The 22,060-nt window shown below is 43.7% G+C and overlaps 1 long non-coding RNA gene across 6 annotated transcripts in view; it reads left to right on the forward strand.

The window, feature by feature from the left end:
• The window catches only part of LOC112811372 (uncharacterized), a 33,574-nt gene extending 15,337 nt beyond the window's left edge, over positions 1 to 18,237 (forward strand). For 2 of the 6 annotated variants that reach the window (XR_012376789.1, XR_012376791.1), the window contains 4 exons: positions 3,292 to 3,360; positions 6,399 to 6,802; positions 8,487 to 8,898; positions 9,538 to 10,105. This is a non-coding gene — a long non-coding RNA (uncharacterized lncRNA). Of the gene's footprint in view, positions 1 to 3,291; positions 3,361 to 6,398; positions 6,803 to 8,486; positions 8,899 to 9,537; positions 10,106 to 11,659; positions 12,906 to 16,533; positions 16,612 to 17,620 lie in introns of those variants that run through there. The other 4 variants (XR_012376790.1, XR_012376792.1, XR_003205039.2 and 1 more) reach the window with 4 other exon arrangements.
• Positions 18,238 to 22,060: the final 3,823 nt, after the last annotated feature.

The following is a 22,060-nucleotide window of genomic DNA, read 5'->3' on the forward strand; positions in this document are numbered from 1 at the left end:
TCAGCAGAGGGAGGTCCACTCAAATGTCTTACCTGTAGCTAACAAGGAAAACCTGTAATGACATCCTGTTCTGAGAGATCTAACGCCACCTCCTCTTGCTTTAGTGATGAGGATTTGAGGTAGTTATTTTTGTTCCAAGCAACCCCAGATGGGGAGAAAGTCAACCCACACAGTCGGGAGAGGGGGACTAATCATTCAAGTAAGAGACTCCAACAGTTACAGAGGTGGCCAGACCTAATGAGGTTAGCCCAGTGGGAACTGTGCATCTGAAATATGACTTTTGTATTATGTGAAAATGAGTAGAGAAGAAGTACAGTGGACACTTGGTGTGAGACACGTGTCTCTGGAAGCACTTTAGCAGAGGCAAACTTGGAGACATGTCCCTCCATGACTGACACTCAGTGTCATGGGCTTTAATTTTATTTCACTTCTGAGAGAAAGGTTGATGTAGGTGAACTACAGACAGAAAGGAAGGGGATATGAAGACCTATTTGATTTATACCTGAATATGACAGCAAAAACTTTTCAACTTAGACATTCAGTCCTACACAGACTTCTTAATCTTCAGAGAGATTCTGATGTGCTAAAATTTTCTGGTTGAATGTTTTCCTCTAGGAAACAATCCTTTAGGAACAGAGGTCCAGAGTTAGAGGCAAAAGCAATTCAGAACCACAATTTTTCTGAGATACCTAACAGTTCACTTGGAATGATCAATATGATAAAAAAATGGTTCCTTGGTTTCTGCACTGATTTTAATCTTTTTGGAATTATTTCTACACAGTGTCTTAAAAAGGACCAGGCTTGATATTGATAGGTTTTCCTGAGTGTCTCACTGCCAAAACTTTTTCTAAAAGCATTATTTTCTTGATCACTAAAGTTTGCCATGTGCCCCTGGATGAAGCGCATCAGGACAACTTTCTCGTTCTGAATTATTTTTGACTTGTTCCTTTTCTCTTCCTTATATCTAATTTGTTCTCAAGTCCCACATACCAGGTCCATTCACTCAAAAAATGTTTCATTTGCTCAAAAACTGTTTATTGAATGCTTAGTATGTGCCACTTTCTCCCCCATTCAGGAAACACTTATCCTCTAAGTTTTCATTCAGTGCTCTTTACTGGGAGTTCTTAGCATCCTGTGACATGAGGGATCTGTCATTCGCAGAAAAGGTTGCTGACATCTTTGGCATCAAGGATCACTTAGATTAATAACATTGTCTCTCTTATACCCAAGCATAAATATGATAACTGTCAGGTTTACATATATCCATCAATTTAAATGGGTAAATAAAAACAACACTAATTTCCATCTATTAAACATGCAATATGCCACTACATCAAAAACTAATGATGTATGGTGATTAACATAACAATAGAAAATAAAAAAAACATGCAATATGCCAGGTACTCTTGTGGTCACCTAGCAAAGATGACATGGACACCCCCCCAGTTTAGTCCAGATGTCAAGATTGATGATGCCACACATGTACCAAGGGGTAGGAAAAGTTTTAATTCTTACATAATGAGGCTTTCTAGGGAGAGCAGGACAGACTCTCCAGCAGGTCCAAAAATGGCCTGACAGAGAGCAGGGAGAGGAGACTGGCTTAGCATTTATGGTAGTTAGGAGTAGGGTTGGGGTGAGGGGTCTTATGTGAGGGCTAGGCTTACAACTTCCAGCTGGCTCCAAAGGAGAGAGCATCTAGCCTTCCTTATCAGCTTGCTTAGATTTGGGGCAGAAGGGGATGAGGGAGGGGTAGTTTTGGAAGATGTCAGCAGTCAAACATCAGAAATGAAGGCAGACTCTTTATTATAATTCACCCTTGATGTTTGACTAATGACTGAAATGTGCTATGTTTCATTTAATTGAGTTTGAGCTTGTTTAATTAAGCACTAATAGTTCTCTATGAGCCTGTATCTTGAGATCAGCAGGGGAGATGAAAGTTTCATAGAATGAATCATTAAAGAGCCCAGCATTGTGTATTTTGAGAATTGAAATGAGTGCTTTGGTCAAAACTTCAAAGGAGATAAAAAATGTCTTGGTGAGGCCTTGTACTGTGGCTTTAGTATATACAGAGACATGTGTGACCTTGATTTATATTTTGGGGATCTGTGAGGCAAGAGATTCATGGAGTTCCCTTTACCCCAAAGGGGTTAACTTTGGATGAGGAATTGTTTGTGCCATTGGCAAGACCAAGGGCCAGATCATTGGCAATGGTCCACGAGTCTAAAAAAGTGTGCAGATGGGGCTGATTGTTAGCCAGGGCATTCAGTGCTCAGATAACTTTCTGAAGTTCAGTGAATTGTGCTGACTCTTGGGTCCCATCCTTTTTTAGGGATGTCCTTATTAGGGATAGGAACGAATAGCTTCCTACTATGTTCCATCACATTGATTGTGGTTATGATCTTGCTTGCCAAGATTATGTGCAATGGCAGGGTAGCTAGGTAAAGCTGTCCCTTTGACAGTGCAGACAAATTGCGAATGAGAGGCTGTTAAAATAAGCACTGAATAGAAGAGATTTAGCAAATCTATGACTGCAAAGTATTTACCAGTTGCTGATTAGAGGAAGTCAGTAATTTAGATAATACTGGATATGGGGGCCTCAGTGGGTAGGACTGTGACATTAAGATTCCAGTATCCATGGTGAGGTACCATTCATTCCTTCCAAGGTTTAGGAACAGGCCAACTTGGGCTATTAAATGGAGCAGTAATGGGGATAATCATTCCCTTCTTTAAAGAGGTGTTGGATAACATGTTTCCATCTTAAATGCCCTGTTTTGATTTATATTGGATCTTATTAAATATTTTAACCAGGGGCAGGGAGGTCTATGGGGCTTCATTTTTGTTAAACTGATTGTAAGTGGCAGAGATTTAATTGAATTTTAATTTATCACTCTTTGAATTCAGAGTGTCCATGCCCACTTTGGGATATTTTAGGGCAACGGGCACTTTGACTGTGGGGAATTTAGGCAAGGCAATATTTCTGACGGTGAAGGAGAGACACACCTTTTTGCTCTTGTATTTTATGTTTAGTGACTCCCATGAGATTATACGGATGACCATGTTTAAATTTAGTGGGATCCTCAGGTAAAGTATAACTTGAGTCTCAGTATTGACTAAGGCTTCCAATTGGCGTATCTCAGTAGATATTCAGTCAATTCAGAACCTATGCTGTAAGGTTGTAAAAGCCAATCTACTCCTTTTTACCTTTTTATTCTATAAATTCTTTTAGTAAATTTTGGATTTCCAGTTGGGCCAAATCTCTGTTTCTGTTGTTTTATTTCCTTCTCTATCCAGGTGGTATCACGATCACGATCATGATCATCATTATCATCATCATCACCTGGTGGTGGTTCCTATACTTTGGTGAGTGGGTCATCTCTACCTTGCTCATATTTAGAAATTTCTTCCTCCAGAGACCCTCAAATTAGTATTGTCAGGATTAGGGGCCTCCCCCCATGGAGATGATTGCTTTATGGAGTTTTAGGACCCATAGCTTAAGTAGTATTTAAATTAACCCTTTGTGCCACGGAGGTGCTATGAGTGTTTTTTTCTATAACCGTGAGGACAAAACTTGTTATGACAGAGGCATATGCAGCCACAAAAGCATTTTTAGGGGTATGACCTGAGGATATTCTTCCACATGAGTGACCACCCAAAAGGCATGCATAGTGTGTAGGGTATCAGTTTTTCCCCTGAGCCCTCCAGGGAGCTAAAGCCTGGCTGAGACACACACAATGGTCACAGGGTAAGAGTCATTCCCCCAAACCTAGCAGCAGTAATGGGTGATGCTGGAATGGAGACTCAATTCCATCTGAGTCCAGGCCAAGACACATGGGTCCAGGCCAAGACACATGACCCAGGGCTACTTTATGGAGGGCCCCAATCCCATACTCCTGTTCCTAAATGCCAATTATTATTGACTTGGGTTGGTTAAGTATAACAGAGCCTTGAAGAACTCAGCAGATGTGGCACAAAGCAGTTCAGCTCAAAGTGCAAGCTAGCCAGCAGGCAGCAACACAACTCAAAGAAGACACTGGGCAACAGCAGCTTGTAATGCATGCTTTCCAGCAACAGAGAGCCAGTTTGCAAGCCACAGTGAGAGAAGAAAGACCCTCACTGGAGGTGGCATTGCCTAGACATCCTGCTAACTGTGCCACTTCTTGTGGTCACCTGGAAGCAGCGGTATGGACTCCATCGGTCAATATTTGGTTCATATGCACACACACACAAGAGGGTATGACAAGGTTTATTCCTCAAATAACAAGGCTTTCTTGGGGAAAGCAGGGCAAGCTTCCCAAGTAGGTACAAAATGTCTTGAGAGAGCAAAGAATGGAGACTGTCTCGGCTTTTATGGTGGTTAGGGGTAGGGTGGGGATGAGGGCTCCCACCCACCTGCCAGGGCTTCTGTGGTGTGAACATCTTGCTGTCACCAAAGGAAGGAACACCCAGGCTTGCTTATCAGCTTGCTGAGATATGAGTCCAAAGCAGAAGGGGAACGGGTAGAGCTTGAAGGCTGTCAAGGTCAAAATGAAAATTGGAGTCAGACTCTTTAGTGCAGATTTGTTATCTCCTTTAATTTCCATTTTACAGATGAGGTAACAGCTTTAGAAAGATTAAATAGGCCACATAGCTATTAAAGAAGTAAAATAAATAGTGGATCTGGAAGTCAAACCCAGGCCCATCTGACTTCCAAAACTGTTCACTTGACCACTATGCTACATTGCCTCCCCAGAGGAAAATAAAGAGTCCTACCACTCACAATCTGAGCGTCTCAAATGTCACAAAGGGAGTATCATTCATCACTGGAGAGCCCTATCCATAAATAAGGAGTTGGACAAAGAGTCTAAAAATGGTGGTGGGAGGGCGCCTGGATGGCTCAGTCAGTTAAGCATCTGCCTTGGTTCGGGTCATGATCCGAGCCTGCTTCTTCCTCTCCTGCCTGCTTATGCTCTCTCTATGTCCCTCTGTTTCTCTCTCTCTCAAATAAATGAAGTCTTAAAAAAAAAATGGTGGGAAGGGTGGAAAATATGGGCCATTTTGGGCTTGAAATATATGTTGACTGTAATCTATCATTTGGTCTGGTTGCTCAGAACAGCTCACAACAGGGATGCTGGGGTGGCTTAGTTGGTTAAGCACCTACCTTCTGCTCAGGTCCTGATACCAGGGTCCTGGGATCGAGTCCCACATCGAGCCCCACATCGGGCTCCCTGCTCAGCGTGGAGCCTGCTTCTCCATCCCCCCCCCCTGCTTGTGCTCTCTCTCTCTCTCAAATAAATAAAAGCTTTTTAAAAATAAAAAAAAAACAGCTCATAACAATTCCATTCAATTATTTGTAAAGCAGCAATAGGCCAGTCAATATTAATTGCAGAGTTTCTTAACCTCAGACAGGAGAGGGGAGGGCCAGATTTGGGGCCTGTGGGTGAGCAGCAAGTATTCTATGAATCAGACACACACACATACAGGCACACAAATACACATGCATGCATGATGCTTTTCTTCCATTTTTCTTTCTGTCATTTGGAATAGGGTCATCTTTGGGAAAAAAAAGTTGTGGTCAAATTATATAATGAAGGTGTTGTTTCATTCCAAACAATTGTTCTGTAGAATGGGGTGGTTGCTCAGTAAGGTGATACACTAAGTTTATGGTTGTCACCTGTCTATACCTAGATTAATTTCTCTGATAGAAATGAAAGAAGGTTTACGTTGCCATAATGCTTAAGGAAATCATAAGCTTAGCCCATTTGGGAAGTATCATGAAATAAAAGCATGAAGCGACTTCCGTATCCCTTGATTTTAATTTTATTACTGAACATAATGGGTCACTAAAGCCATAATGGTTCTTGGAATGTGAATTACTTGTCAGTGGGTTCATGGAACAAAGCTGAAGGAGCACCTTCCTTTTCAGCATCCGCATATAGTATCTTGCAGTGTAGGTATGTTTCCTGGGAAGAAGGTTAGATTTGAAAAGGATGAAACTTCCCCTGAACTTGCCTTTGTCCCTGCCCCAAAGCCAGATGTGGGACCATTCTATAACTCTGCCTCTTACATTGCCAAGCAACAAAATATCTGTGCAATAGGGGATGTCTTGGGAAAAACCTGTGCTCTCGCAGTGACCAAACTGGTTTATGACTTGGAGCAGAGACACCAATAAAACAGTGTCTCTATCAAAGAACCTTACCTACTCTAAGAGACAGACATTTCTTCCTGATATTTGAAAGCAGGAATTGCAGCTACTCCTCTCCCTCAGCCTGCAATTGCACGAAAATACTTAACACTTTTCAGTGTGGAGCTACTACTCTTCATCTGTTATGTGCCCTCCGGTGTCATCAGAAGAAACGTTTTCTTTTGGTGGGTCCCTTTGGAGACATTAATGGCTGAAAAGTTTTTTTTTTTTTTTTCAGGCGTAACTTTAACTGGAAAAAAATCTGGGCATGGAAGGGAGCATCTGTCATGCTTGACAACACATGGCTTCTTCCTTTGGTGGAGACATTGCATGCTTCATTACAGTCTACGTTGGTATCAAAGACTCGGCCAAAATCTTGAAAGGAGTCTTGTCTAGTGTCATAAAAGCTGGTCTTTTCAGGAGTTTTTGTAACAAAATGCATGCATAATATTATGTTCATCTTGTTTAAACACAAGTGTGTTGCCTCTCCAGAAAACAAATCCCCAACCTCTTGCTTGAATATTGAACAGAATTTTCACCTTTTGGAGGGAATGAAAAGCCCCCTTGCAGAACAATGTGGCAGCAAATTCTTTCACCACTGGACTTACTTGGAGGGCCTTACTGGCCAACTGAATGAAGCAGGTATTTCCACTCAAGGTCCTTCAGTTACCATTATGGATGTTGCAGAAAAACTGTGAGCTCTTTCAGCCTCTCCAAAGTGTTGAGAGAGATAAGCCTTACTCATTTCTTGGTGTGTTAAAATCTGAACACACTTAGGAATGCTGAGGAACTAAATAGATTCTGGTACCAATTCTGATGTGGGGGGTATTCCCATACCAGCAAGCAATTCTCTGACACAGCTAGGTGTCCTATAATCCAACTGAATTCAGACACGAGATACCTAGAGATAGCATCACATTCCATGGGTTAAGGCTCAGTCCTACAAGACTGCCTCCCCATCACTTCAGATGCTGGTCACAAGCCCAGTTGTTACCTGTACTTCTGACCAAATGGCTAAAAAGCAGAGATTCCCAAGAGCCCCTCCTCAACTTCAACTAATTTGCTAAGGTGGCTCACAGAACTCAGAGAAACATTTTACTTACTAATCACCACTTTATTATTAAAGGATGTAACTCAGGAACAGCCAGATGGCAGGGTTGTGTAGGGCAAAGTATGAGGAAAGGAGCATGGAGCTTCCATACCCTCCCCGAGCTTGGCACCTCCACGTGTTCACTAACCCGGAAGCTCTCTGAACCCAGTCCTTCCGGATTTTTATGGAGGCTTCATTACATAAGCACGATTGATTAAATCATTGGCCATAGGTGACTGATTCAACTTCCAGCCTCTCTCTCCTCCCTGGAGCTGGAGTAGGGGTTGGAACTTTCCCAACCCTCTTTTTTAAAATTTAATTTGATTTTTTTATTTAGAAAGGGAGAGAAGGGGGAGGGGCAGAGGGAGAGGAAGAGAATCTCCCCCCCCACCAAAGATTTTTATTTATTCATTTGAGAGAGGGACAGAGAGAGCACAAGCAGGGGGAGAGGCAGAGGGAGAGGGAGAAGCAGGCTCCCTGCTGAGCTGGGGTCCCGACATGGGGCAAGATCCCAGGACCCTGAAATCATGACCTGAGCCAAAGGCAGACACCCAACCATCTGAGCCACCCAGGTGTCCCGGAGATAGAGAATCTTAAGCAGGCTCCATGCCCAGCACATGGCCTACCCCGGCTGCCACGCGCTGCCAGGGGCTGCCGGGCCTAATCTCGTGAGATCATGACCTGAGCCCAAATCAAGAGTCAGATACTTAATTGACTGTGCCACCCAAGGTGTCCCTGAAAGTCTCAATCCTCTAATCACAGGGCTGGTTCTCCTGGCAACCAGCCCCTATTCTTCTGCGTGGGTCCAAAAGGTAACTCATTTTAACATAACAAAAGACACCTTGATTGCTCTGATCACTTAGGAAATTCCAAGGGTTTTAGGAGCTCTGTGCCAGGAATGGGACAAGACCAAATATATATTTCTTATTATAAATAATATCACAGGAACTCATTGAGGGTGTGAAAAGTGCTAAAAGGAAACCTCACTTAGAATGGAGGGGGGGGCGCCTGAGTGGCTCAGTCGTTGAGCGTCTGCCTTCGGATCCCGTCATGATCCCAGGGTTCTGGGGCTCCCTGCTCCGCGGGAAGCCTGCTTCTCCCACTACCACTCCCTCTGCTTGTGTTCCCTCCTTCATGTGTCTCTGTCAAACAAATAAATAAAATCTTTAAAAAAAAAAGAATGGAGTCGGGAGGCAGGCGGAGCTTTCACACTCTACCGCTTCTTCTCAACTGCAGATCCAAGAGGAAGAGATGCACCTTGCACAAGGGAAGGAGGAAAGGCTTGCCTCCTGTCCTGGCAACAGCCCAGCCAATGAGAGACTCTCACAACTCAGCCAATGAGAAGCCACTATACTTAGAACTCCCAGTTTACTCCAATGGACTCTTTGTTTATAAGAGGCCCACTAACTCCTCCCCTTTCCTCTATTAAAAAAAAACAACAACCCCAAACTCCTTTCCTTTGTTCTGAGGACTTGTGGTAGTTTGCTTGTCTAGAGTAAGGTCGTTTTTGCTGGTGAAACACCTGGCAGTTTTATTGTTTAAGGTTAATGTTATTTGGTGATCAGAAGTGGGATCCAGAGAAGACTGGTGCCGGCGCCCACAGAGCCAGCTGAGCTCACTGCTTTCTCGGGGACCCTGGAGTCTGAGGGTAAATTTTCTCCTGGATATCGAGCTCTGCTCTCTTTGTGTCTGAGCTCTACAGGCTTTTATTTATTTATTTATTTATTTTTGAGCGAGGCAGAGAGATGGGGGAGGGGCATCGGGAGAGGGAGAGAGAGAATCCCAAGCAGGCGCCACGCTCAGCGTGAGGCGGACTTGGGGGCTGGATCTCAGGACTCAGATCCTGACCTGAGCTGAAATCAAGAGTTGGCGCTTATGGGGCGCCTGGGTGGCTCAGTCGGTTAAAGGTCTGCCTTCGGCTCAGGTCATGATCCCGGAGTCCCCGGATCGAGCCCCTCTCAGGCTCCCTGCTCAGCGGGGAACCTGCTTCTCCCTCTGTCTGCAGCCCTCCTTGCTTGTGCATGCCATCTCACTCTCTCTGACAAATAAATAAAATCTTAAAAAAAAAAAAGTTGGCGGTTAACCGATTGAGCCACCCCGGTGCTTCACTACAGGCTTTATTTAAAGCGTTGTCCTTCCTCAGTGTACTTGTTTGGCTTTTGGTCCGACTCTTTCTGGGACCAGATTGTGCCCTTTGGAATTATGCTGGGCTTTGGTCTGATCCCTCAGGAACCAGACTGTTCCTGTTGAAACTGTTCTGTTTAGGAATTTTTTCTCTTTGCTCTAGAGAAAAACCTCTAAGAAATGGGATCCCAGTCATCAAAATGCTTGACGATAACTCCTACTGGAACGGCTAAGGAAACGGACCAACTTAACCAGAAGTAATTTAGACCGGCAATGACCATTATGGGGAACATCTGAGCTCACCAAACTTCTTTTACTTAAAATTGAATTAGAAAGCCGTGGCTTCAAAACCAAACAAACTGAATGAGGTACCTATTGTAAATGGTACCTTGAGGCTTCCAAATGTTTTCAGGATTCTAAGTTTGCCTCTTTGCAAAATAGTATTTCTAAATTAACTGAGGCAAACAAATAATTGAAAGAAGTCAAAATGCCTCTGAGGCCTCTTTTCCCCCTCCCCCTCCTCCTGGGATTCCTAACCCTTGGCAGCCACTTGTGCTCAGGCCTTGCCTCCTGTGCCATTTCCCTCTATTCTCTGCTGAACTTCCCTTTCCCTCCAAGCCTCCCCCTGCTCCGTCTTCTCCTGAACCTGTTAAAACCTCCACTTTAAAGTTAAGTCTTCTGAGAATCCAGATAAACCCCCAGGTCTTTATGTTCCCTGCACTAAGGATGAATTGTAGTCATAGTTTTTGTTTGTTTTTAAGATTTTATTTATCGGGGTGGAGGAGGGGCGGGGACCGGGAGAAGCAGGCTCCTGGCCAAGCAAGGAGCTGGATGAGGGACTCGATCCTAGGACCCTAGGATCATGACCCCAGCTGAAGGCAGATGCTTAACCGACTGAGCCACCCAGGTGTCCCTGAATTGCAGCTGTAGTTATAAGAGTTTCCTAACGGGGCTGAGGACTCCCAGAGGTTTGCTTAAGAATGTAGCATAGTAATGTCCACAATAGCCAAACTGTGGAAAGAGCCAAGATGCCCATCGACAGATGAATGGATAAAGAAGATGTGGTATATATACACAATGGAATATTATGCAGCCATCAAAAGGAATGAGATCTTGCCATTTGCAACGACGTGGATGGAACTGGAGGGTGTTATGCTGAGTGAAATAAGTCAATCAGAGAAAGACATGTATCACATGACCTCACTGATATGAGGAATTCTTAATCTCAGGAAACAAACTGAGTGTTACTGGAGTGGTTGGGGGTGGGAGGGATGGGGTGGCTGGGTGATAGACATTGGGGAGGGTATGTGCTACGGTGAGCGCTGTGAATTGTGCAAGACTGTTGAATCACAGATCTGTACTTCTGAAACAAATAACGCAACATATTTTAAGAAAAAAGAAAAAGAAGAAGATAACAGGAGAGGAAGAAAAGGGGAGTATGTCAGAGGGGGAGACGAACCATGAGAGATGATGGACTCTGAAAAACAAACTGAGGGTTCTAGAGGGGAGGGGGGGAGGGGGATGGGTTATCCTGGTGATGGGTATTGAGGAGGGCACGTTCTGCATGGAGCACTGGGTGTTATGAACAAACAATGAATCATGGAACACTGCACCAAAAACTAATGATGTAATATATGGTGATTAACATAACAATAAAAAATTAGAAAAAAAAAAGAATGTAGCATAGTTATCCAAACTTACCAACCTGGCTTCTTTATATGAATGAGTCTACGTGCTTGTTGCTGAAGGTCGGGCCAGCATTGGATAGAACTAGCCCAATGGGAACATCCTGAAGGGGATTTAGAGAAACAAACTCCTGACTTCTGGCAGGAAGTTAGGACACTCACTGGAAATCACCAGTGAGTAGTTACAGTAGCTTCTTCTAAGCCTGTTGATTGGAATAACATTCAGGCTTGCACACAAAAGCCTAATGAACCTGTTCATGACTATTACAACCAACTCCAAGTTGCCTTTAAAGAAAATTCTGGTCTTCCTTTATTTAGATGTTGAAGCCATCAGGATAGCATTTATTTTATTTTTTATTTTTAAAAGATTTTATTTATTTGACAGAGAGCGAAAGAGGGAACACAAACGGGGAATAGGGAGGGAGAAGCAGGCCCGCCGCTGAGCAGGGAGCCTGATGTGGGGCTCGATCCCACTGGGACCATGACCTGAGCCAAAGGCAGACGCTTAACGACTGAGCCACCTAGGCGCCCCAGGGTAGCATTTAATTCTGTGTTTATTAATGGAATGAGTTGGTTTCTTCTTTCCTCTGTTTGGAACAGCCTGCTTCCGGAAGGAATCAGACCAAAGGACCAGGATGGAATGGGAAATTTTGTGCACTTCAGATTTAGTTAATTTGGCAAACCTGCTTGCTCATATCCTAGATGAGCCCACTAAAAGACTGCTAAAGTTCTCAAATTTTTCAGCTCCAGCGGGTGAAGGCCCCTAACCCCTTCTAGTTTCTCCTATTATTGCAAAGAGCCAGGACATTGGTTTAAGATGTTACCAACTTAAGCATTCCAGGCATCTTCCGTGCCCTCTGCTCAGTCTTTCCAGTGGCCTCCCAATTCCCAATGATGGGCTTCAAGGAACTTCCCAGTCCTTACTATTAGTGGCTGGGAGAAACCATTCTCCAGATTAAGAATGAATCTGTCTCTGTCCCTGGTTATACTGGAGCTACACTGTCAGTGCCTCCGGATATTAAGACAGTTCAAATACTGGGGGTCTCTTAATAAACCTCAACAGGTTCCTGTCTCTGAATCTATTCCCTTTTGTCTAGGTCCTTTGAGAGAGATGCACCCTTTTCTCCTTAGTTCCTCAGGCCCTATTTATTAGGCCAAGATTTCTTAGAAGAGTATCTTGCCAGAATTTCTTTCTCCCAAGAGAGGAAAATAATTCTAGAATTTGACAGTAGTAACCAAAATAGCCAACCAGGGGAATTAAATGACCCTTTGACGTCTTTTGATTCCATCTCTGATGTTGCACCATAGCTGAGTCTAGGGATCCTTATCACTGATTCCTGTTGGATCAGCTACCATCTTCTTTATGGGCAGAATCCTCAACTGTTATTGGCAGAATCCACTGTGCACCTCCCATCAAGATTCAGATAGATCCCTCAAAACCGCTTACCGAAATTAATTAATAGCCTATAAAGAAGTCCTTCAAGACAGCGAGCCAATATAGAAGATTATAAAGCTCAAGGTTTCATTATCACCTGTACTAGTCCCTGTAAACACCCCATTTTATCTGTGAGAAAATCCAATGGCTGAAGATGGAGGTTTGTCCTGGACCTACTAGCAATAAATAACATTGTTATCCCTCAATACCCTGTTTTCCTAACCCCCGTATGCTCCTGACATCCACTCCCACTGAAAGCATTTTTTTCATTGCAAATGATATGCTCAGTGCATTTTTAGTATTCCTGTTGATAAGGATGGCCAGTATCTTTTTGCTTTCACTTGGTAAGAACAGAAATACACCTGGACAGTAATGCCCCCCGGGGTTTCACAGAGTCTTTACTTTTCACAAACTTTTTTTTTTTTTTTTTAATTTTATTTATTTGACAGAGACAGCGAGAGCAGGAACACAAGCAGGGGGAGTGGAAGAGGGAGAAGCAGGCTTGCCGCTGAGCAGGGAGCCCGATGTGGGACCCGATCCCAGGACCCTGGGATCATGACCTGAGCCGAAGGCAGACGCTCAACGACTGAGCCACCCAGGTGCCCCTTTTCACAAACTTTTAAAAGCTGATTTGGTTGATAGAAAGTTTTCTGCAGGCTCTACTTTGTTAAAATATGCAGATGATGCTTCTCTGCTCCCCTTCTGAAACCTCTTCACAGGAAACAGCCTTCACCCTTGGCCTTAAAGGGACACAAAGTTTCCAAAGAAAAATTGCAGTTTGCTCAAACTCAGGTTCTATACTTAGGGCATTTGATCTTGAAACAAGGACTACATTTCCACCCAGATGGAACCCTTCATGACTGCTTAACTCTGACAGATTACCTTTTGACTCCCTGTGGAAATTTATAGGAAACTCAGCTAACCAATGCAGATTTTTCATGGTATACTGATAGTTCTTATTTAAAGGGTGAAAATGGTAAATATGCTGAGTATGTTATCGCATCTCTCTGAAGTCATTGAGATGGCAACTTCATCTTTTGATACTTCAGCCCTTACTCAGGCTTGTATTTTAGCCAAGAAAACCCTAAGCATTTATACCAATAGTCAGTATGCCTTTGGGGTAGTTCATACTTTGGAATATTATGGAAGCAACAAGGTTTCCTAACCTCCATTGGGAATAAAATTTAAAATGGCTCCTATGGGGGCTGGGTGGCTCAGTTGGTTAAACACCCGACTCTTGATTTTGACTCAGGTCATGATTTCAAGGTCATGATCTCAGGGTGGTGAGATCAAGGCCCATGTGGGGCTCCGCGCTGAGTGTGGAGCCTGCTTGAGATTCTCTCTCCCTCTTCCTCTGCCCCTCCACCCCTGCTCATGCTCTTGCTCGTTCTCTCTCTCAAAAAAAAAAAAAAAAATGGCTCCTATGTCCAAAATTTATTAGATGACATACTTTTGTAGGTTCCTGGGCATTCCAGACTCCAGTCCCTGGAGGCCAAAGTAAACCACCTACCTGATATTTCTGCCAAAAACATTGCTTCCAAGGAAACCCATAGCCAAACCTCTGTCATGTTCCAAAGGGATGTTCTCCCAAATCATAATTTGGAAAAATTGACTAGAGATACCCAACTATTGCCCCGAGAGAGGGAAAAACAATACTGGAAATCTAATTGTTGGCTTGATAAAAAGGGAGAACTCTGGTTTGGCCCAATTAACCATCCATTCCTGCAAGAAATTCTAAAATTCCCATTATTCACCACTCTGTATGCCTTAAACCACTGGTCTACTGACAAAATGCTAGCATTGAGGAACCAGTATTGGTGGGGAAATATGAATAAGGCTGCAGAAAGTACCTACCTTACTTGCTCCACCTGTCCCAAGTATAATCCTGGGAAACCTGTTTATATAGATTTCATATAGCTTCCCTGTCTCATGGATATAAATATGTTTTAGTCATAGTTTTCATGTTTTCTTACTGGACCAGACCTTTCTCTTGTAGATAGGCCAATTCTTCTGTGGCCAAAATTCTGTTAGAAAAGATTATCCCTACCTGAGGAACTTCTCCTGAACTTCACAGTGACCGGGGAACCCATTTTATTGGTCAGGTGCTTCAACAAGTCAGTGCTGTTTTTACAACACTTTTCATTGTGCACACCATCCTCACTGGCACTATTGAGACTCAACTGGCAAAATTTGTAGAGACCCTCCAGGTATTTGGGGTGAAAGCACTGTAATTGGTCCTTCTAAATCTCAGATCCACCCCCTTTGGAACTCACAGACTCTCACCCTTTGAGATAGTCACAGGGTGACCAATGCACTTGGCCCCTCTCTCCTTTGATGCTTAGCTGATAAAAGGAGATATATTTCAGTATTATAAAGGCCTGATTGCTTGTATTAGAATAACTATGCTTTTGTGGAGCAATGTTTTTCACCGTGTGCTTCCAGAAGACAATGACCTTAGGCATTCCACCTTGCTATCTGGAGATTTCATCTATTAGAAAAGGATTCCCGCCCCCACCCAAGATTTCGGCCTCGATGCAAAGCCCTTATCAGGAACTGCTTTGTGCCACCAAACTCCAGGGAAGACTCTTGGAGTCACAGGAAACATCTAAAGAAAGCACCCACCTCTGACTGGACCCGCACACCATCTGGTGACCTGAAAGTTAAGATTTCCCAGAATTGAAGCAGGGGACATCTTGTCAGATGTCCGGACAAGGCCCGTATACCTTTTCTCACTGTTGTTTCCTTTCTCTCTTTTGTGGAAAGATAATGCCCTTGTCTGCATTTCCCAAGCCCTGGTGAAAGGGAGAAACCTCCTTTTTTGATTACGGTCTTTAGGAAGTTGCCTCGTCTTGATTTCAGGACAAATTCATCTTTCACTTTCTTTTCCTGAAGTGTTAGAAGGTTCAGAATCTGCAAAAAGTCATCTGAACTATTCACCGACTTGGAATTCTTATCCATAGTCATGATTTTTGAATTTACAACTTTACAGACTGTATTACTAATAATACTTGGGCATAAATAGTTCTTTTGTGGTAACAGTACTGTTTAAAAATGTCTTTGAAGTTCTACTGTTTTGCAAAAAGTTCATCAGTGATTGCTTCCTGTTTACACTTAACACTGCATCTTCCCAAACGCACTCAGTTGATTCTTTCAGTGTGCTCCTGGAGTGGCCACTGTTCTCCTTTAAGAGAAGTCTCTAAGTGGAGACCTCCAGGAGTCATACACAAGTCCAGATTTGCCTCCATAGGGAGAACCTTTCTTCCTGAGGTTGGAATAAGTGCCAGTAAGTATTTCGGTTGCCAACTTTCAGACCTAGAGTCCTGAATTAGAACCATCCTACAATTTGGAATGGTCATGTTACTTTTTCTGTTGTAAAATTATTTGAAGTTTTGTATTTTGTTGCCCTTCAAACTTTAAAAATAAAAAACAATGTACCTAATAGGGTGATGCTGGCTCAACACCTCAAGATGATCTCCAGGGCTTAACCATCTTGGATTACAGATGGGAAGGGCCTGAGAGTTTCTCCCTCCTAAGCTTCCTTGTTATTCAAACATGGCGTTACATAGTTTCCAACTGCTGTGCACGCTCCCTCCAATATAGGACATGGCAACCAGGAAAGGTCCTCCTTGGCACTGAGGGACAAAACCACTAAATGTGGAAAACATGACTCTTGATCAGCAGCGCCTTTCAAAGAAAGTTCTCCATCAAAGGCGGAGGGGGGCGTGGGGAATGTGAAAATTAATAAAAGGAAACTGTGTTTAGGATGGAGGTGGGAGGCCAGCAGGGGGAACTCTCATGCCCAGCACTGGTCAACTGCAGAGCCAACAGGAAGAGTCACAGCTTACAGGGGCTACTACCTTAGCTGCCGCTTGACTACCCCAGCAGGAGGAAGAAAGGCTTTCCTCCTGCCCTGGCTGCAACCCAAAGAGAAACCACTCCACTGCAAACTCCCGGTTTACTCCGACGGCCTTTTAGTTTAGAACAGCCTCCCCTACATCCCCCTTTCCCCTTTAAAAGAACACTTCTCTTTGTTCTCCAGACTTGCCTGCGGTTTCGCTGAAGTGCTTGTCCTAGATTGCAGTTCTCCAGGACCCTGGGATCATGACCTGAGCCGAAGGTAGACGCTCAGCTGACTGAGCCACCCAGGTGTCCCTTCAATGAAAATTTAAAAACAATTTGGTTTTGATGCCAAAGACCACTCCACAATTCCAACTTTCTATTCAGGCCAAGAAATCGCAGAAATCTCATTAAAATGAGATTTTGAGAAGAATTGGAATTTTTTTTTGTTTTATTTTAGATCTATTCCCTCTACCACTCAAATAGACCTTGAATCTTAACGTGTTATAAAAAAATGAGGCCAAGACTTTTTTTTTTTAAAAGATTGCTTTTAAGTTTTCTTCATGTGTAGGAAATACATTTCCAACATAGAAAAAAAATTTAAATGCAGAAGTTTTGGTGTATATATTTCTGTGCAGTTTTCTGGGAAGGAGGGGCATAGCTTTCTTCAGCTTTTTCAAGGAGTCTGGTGTTCATAAAGGAAAGAGCTGGAGCATATGGTCAGGTTGGGTGCTGCGACCTCTTTTCCACCTGGTTCTAAATACTCCCAATCACTGGTTAGTTAGGCTGCTAGGTTCTCAGGATGCCTCTGCACTTCAGCCAGCTACCCTTTAAACCCAGAAAGCTCAGGAAGGTTAATCAGTCCAGTCCCTGGTCCTTAAATCAATCAATTCAGCAGTGAAGTTCTGCATGAATCTCCCAAAGGTAAACAGATTTCTATTTAAATGTTATTGTGCTCATTAGCATCAGCTGTTTTCATTATAAATATGCTGAGATGTTCTTTTCTAATCCTGTTTATAAATTATGCTTACTACTTTGAGATGTTGAAAAAAAATTTTTTTTCTGGATCCTCTGTGAGGAGCCTTTACTACCTTTCTCAACGGCCCCTTGTACCTGTTTGTCCTCTGAGCTTCTGCTCTTAGAAATTCTGGTTCATCTTCTGCCCCGAGGGTTTCTTCTTTGACTCCTTTACTGGTGTAGTCTTCCTCCTTCTACACTATTAAAGCATGGCTGCCCTTTAAGATCCAGTACTCACACTTTCCTGTTTTCTTTCTACATTTGTTCTGCAGAGTAGCCTGCCCCGTTTCCACTGTCCGTCCAGGCACCTCCATCCAAGCCTTCAGCTTTGTGCACTGCAGCCTGGCTTCCTGAGGCACGGTAAGTACTTCTAGCTGGTATGTGGTTTATTTCAGTAGTTCGATATTGATTTGAATGCTGCCTTCCATGTATGGCAAGAAATACTGGTTTCCAGTCACATTAGTTATAGGAAGTTTCCTATTTAAAAGTACACTTAAAATAAAAAGAAATTGATTGAAAGCAGGGGTTGACAGACTTTTTCTGTAAAGGGCCAAATGGTAAATACCTTCAGTCTTGTGGGTCACACGGTCTCTACTGCAAACTACTCGATTCTGCTGTTGTAGCTCGAAAGCAGCCACAGATGATAGTACACGAATGGGTATGGTCGGATTAGGCCTGCAGGTAGTTGAGCCTTGATTGAAAGGAACTTATTATTAAAATAGGAATTCAGGGAGTAAGTAGATAGAGTAAAAATCATAAAGCTGGGATGCATATGCCTTAGGATTGAGACACTTTGTTCTATATGTGTTCTTGGTTACAACGACTCTGGGTGTTCTGGGTGGGGGGATGGGTTAGCCTGGTGATGGGTATTAAAGAGGGCACATTCTGCGTGGAGCACTGGGTGTTATGCACAAACAATGAATCATGGAACACTACATCAAAAACTAATGATGTAATGTATGGTGGTTAACATAACAATAAAAAATTATTTAAAAAAACAAAAAAACCCGACTCTGGGTGTTCTGGATGACTTCGGGATGCTCAGAACACTCATCCTCTATCTTGAAGGAGCTTAGTCTATACAGAGAGACCAAAAAAAGAACAGATAATTATACTAGGCTATAGGAATGACCTGAGAGGTGCCAGCAGATGGGGGGGTGGTGTGTGTGTGTGTGTATGTATGTAGGAGAAAGAGGCTGTGTTGCTTCTGAATAGACTGCCCCTTTCCCCACCTTCTCTAGATTATTCACCTGTATGTTCGTATATACTATATGCTAGCTTTTGCCCATTTTACAGATAAAGAAACTGAGGTTCAGAGGGGTTAATGAATTGTTGAAGGTCACAGAGCTGGTAAGGGAGGCGTTGGGATTTGAAACAGATAGTCTGACTTCAAGATCGATGTGCTTAGCCAGAGTGCTCCCATGCCTCAATAACCTTGAGTAAGGAACTGATTCTTCCACCAGGATGATTCAATATAGCAGAAACCAGCCTAGTCTTTGACAAGGTGTCAGCCTATGCAAGTGCCCTGGACATCCTTCCTGTCACAATAGTCCTGCAAAGGTGACTTGAGCAGTAGACGGGAGAAGCTGGGCTCTTCACCTGCTCCAGAGGTAGACTGAAGACTTGCTTACCAACCAGAAACTCTAGGTTTCTGTGAAGGTGGAAGGTGCCCAATCTATTTGTCAGCTGTTATTCAGCGTGATGAGGGACACTTGCCTGCTTATGGGACAAGCCTACCACAATAATAATTAGTAATAACAATAATGCTACACTTCTGTATGACTCACTAGGTATTAGACACTCTCCTAAGCACTTTGCATGGATTGCATGTATAATTAATTAATCCTCCTACCAACCCTTTGAAGGGGTGTATGAGTTTCCTGGGGCTGCTGTAACAAGTTGGCACAGACTGGGTGGCTTAAAATGACAGACATTTATTCTCTCTTAGTTCTGGGGGCTAGAAGTCTGAAATCAAGTAGTTGGCTAGGCCACGCTCCCTCTGAAGCCTCTCGGGGAGAATGCTTCCCTGCCTCTTCCAGCGTCTGGTGGCTGCCCTTGCTCCCTGCCTTGGAGCTGCATCACTCCCGTTTCCGCCCCTGCCATCTCGTGGCATTTTCCCATGTGTGTCTGTCTCTGTGGCTCCAGATCTCTCTCCTCACAAGGACACTGGTCACCCCACTGAGATGCTACCCTATTCCAGGAGGCTTAATTTGATTATATCTGCCAAGATCCTATTTCCAAATAAAGTCACATTCACAGGTATTGGGGGTCAGGACTCTCAACTTTTTGGGGGGCACAATTCGACCCATAACAGGTAGGTACTATTATTTTTTTTCTAAAGATTTTATTTATTTATTTGAGAGAGAGACAGAATGTGAGAGAGAGCATGAGAGGGAGGAGGGTCAGAGGGAGAAGCAGACTCCCTGCTGAGCAGGGAGCCCTATGTGGGGCTCAGTCCCAGGACCCTGGGATCATGACCTGGGCTGAAGGCAGATGCTTAACCGACTGAACCACCCAGGCACCCAGGTAGGTACTATTATTATTTACATTTCACAAATGAGGATCCAAGGCACTGTGAAGTTAAGAATCTGCCCAGAGCCAGACAGCTTTGTTAGCAGAGCCTGGATTTGAACTCAGGTATTTTGAGAGTCTCTGCTCTCACTGTGTTAACAATGGCTTTGCCTGCAGAGCTCCCTGGCCCCGCACTTCAGACACGCCACGCCCCCCCCCCCCCCCCCATAGCATCTGGTGACAACAAACATGCACTGAATTAGCTGAACAGGAAAGTCTAAAGCCCCATGGCTGTGTCGGGGTGGCGCCCAGGAGCCTGAGGACAGGTGAGGAGCTTGGCCGTGCATGGGGGTTCTTGTTTATCTCAACAGGCAGGCAGGCTCCCGGTGCGGCTGGGTGGGCACCCGACCAGCTCCTGCTGCCACCCGGGTAATTGGTTTTCTGTGTTCATTTCAATAATGAACTATATTAAAGGAGGCTGGAGATGCAAGGGAGATACAAGCATGGTGGAAGGAACAAAGAGATTTTAATGTGTTGAGTTGGGTTCTGGGGAAGATGAGGGACGTGATAATCGAGTATTAAAACAGAAGAGATTATGCAGTGGCCCTCGCACCATCCATCACCGCCCTCGTCCTGGGCGGGCGGCAGAACGGAGTCTGCCGAGATCCCAGCATTATCTCCGCAGTTTATTTACATCTCAAATCAGGTTGCACTGACAGCAGCTAAAGAAATTCCAGGGAAGAGATGTAACTACATGATCTATTTCCTACAGAAAGTGCAAACACAATACAGACTATCTGGTTAAATATATCATCCCAGAAATGATCCAACTGCCGAATGCTTAAGTCTGCTTTACATTTCTCGTCGTCGTGAGACCATCACATACCCTCCGAGACCACCTGTCTCTCCCCTTCTCTATCTTTCTCTCTGCTCCTGCAGTTTCCTCGCCGCCCCCCCCCCCAAAATTTGGCGGCATTCGCCAGGGTCTGACTCCCACATTATTTCCTTCTCACCATATTTGCCTGGACAACCTCATTTTCTTCATAGCTTTCAACGCTGGCTGGTTGTGTACTGAGGACTTCCAGACTGGACCTTCGGGGGTGCCCAACACTTGTTTTTCCCTTCTCAGTTATTTAAAATCTTTTTTGGATTGGTACTACATTTTCACAGTTAAAATCCAGACAATAGGAAGAATTTGCAAAAATTCTCCCTTCTTTGTCTTGTATGTGCCTAGCTCCTATCTTCATAGGAGAGCAGTGTGGTTTCCTAGGACTCCTTTTGGACTCCTTGTATATATATATACAAGGTAGATATATATCTTGTGTATATATATAAGAAAATACAAATATAAATGCTAATTTTTTCTCATTTTCTCCTCAAATGTATCCTATCATGCACATATTCTGCACTTTGCTTTTTCCACTTTTGATCTTTCCATGGCAGTATTTAGAGAATTTCATTCTTTTTTCTTCTCTTTTTTAAATTTACAATTGTACAGTGTTCCCTTGTCTGGCTGTCTCATAATTTATTTAACCACTCTTCTACTGGTGGACATTTGAGTTGTTTCTAGTCACTTGCTGTGATGGTTAATTTTATGTGTCAATTTGTCTGAGCCAGAAGGTGCCAAATATTTGGTTAAACATTATTTCTGGGTGTGTCTGTGAGACAGTTCCTGGATGCGATTAATATTTGATTCTGTGGACTGAGTAAGCACGTTGCCCTCCCCAGTGTGGGTGGACCTCATCCAATCAGTTGAAGGCCTGAAGAGACTTAAAAGGCTGAATAAGAAAGAATTCTCTCTCTGCCTGTCTTTGAGATGAGACATTGGTCTTCCTTTGCATTTGAACTCAGACTCAGACTGAAACTATACCATTGGCTCTCCTGGGTCTGGGCTTCTCAGCCTTTACAATTGCATGAGCCAATTCCTTATAACATTCCTGCCAGGGAGAAGGAGAGAGGGTTAGGGGAGGAAGGTATAATCCCTGGCTGGGCCTTCTGATGTCAAGCACCATCATGATCTTGACTGATTTCATTTGGATTCTGGGAGGAGGAGCCTGTGTGTATTGTTATCATAGGGCACGAGTCCTGACCCACTGTTACAGACTGAATTGTGTCTCCTTAAAATTCACATGTTGAAGGCCTGACCCCCTGTGTGACTGTATGTGGAGGTGGGGCCTTTAGGGAGGTAGTTAGGGTTACAT

The sequence above is a fragment of the Callorhinus ursinus genome, unplaced genomic scaffold (assembly GCF_003265705.2).
Source record: "Callorhinus ursinus isolate GAN/ISIS: 27379988/994484 unplaced genomic scaffold, GSC_fseal_2.0 scaffold85, whole genome shotgun sequence".
Lineage (NCBI taxonomy): Eukaryota > Metazoa > Chordata > Mammalia > Carnivora > Otariidae > Callorhinus > Callorhinus ursinus.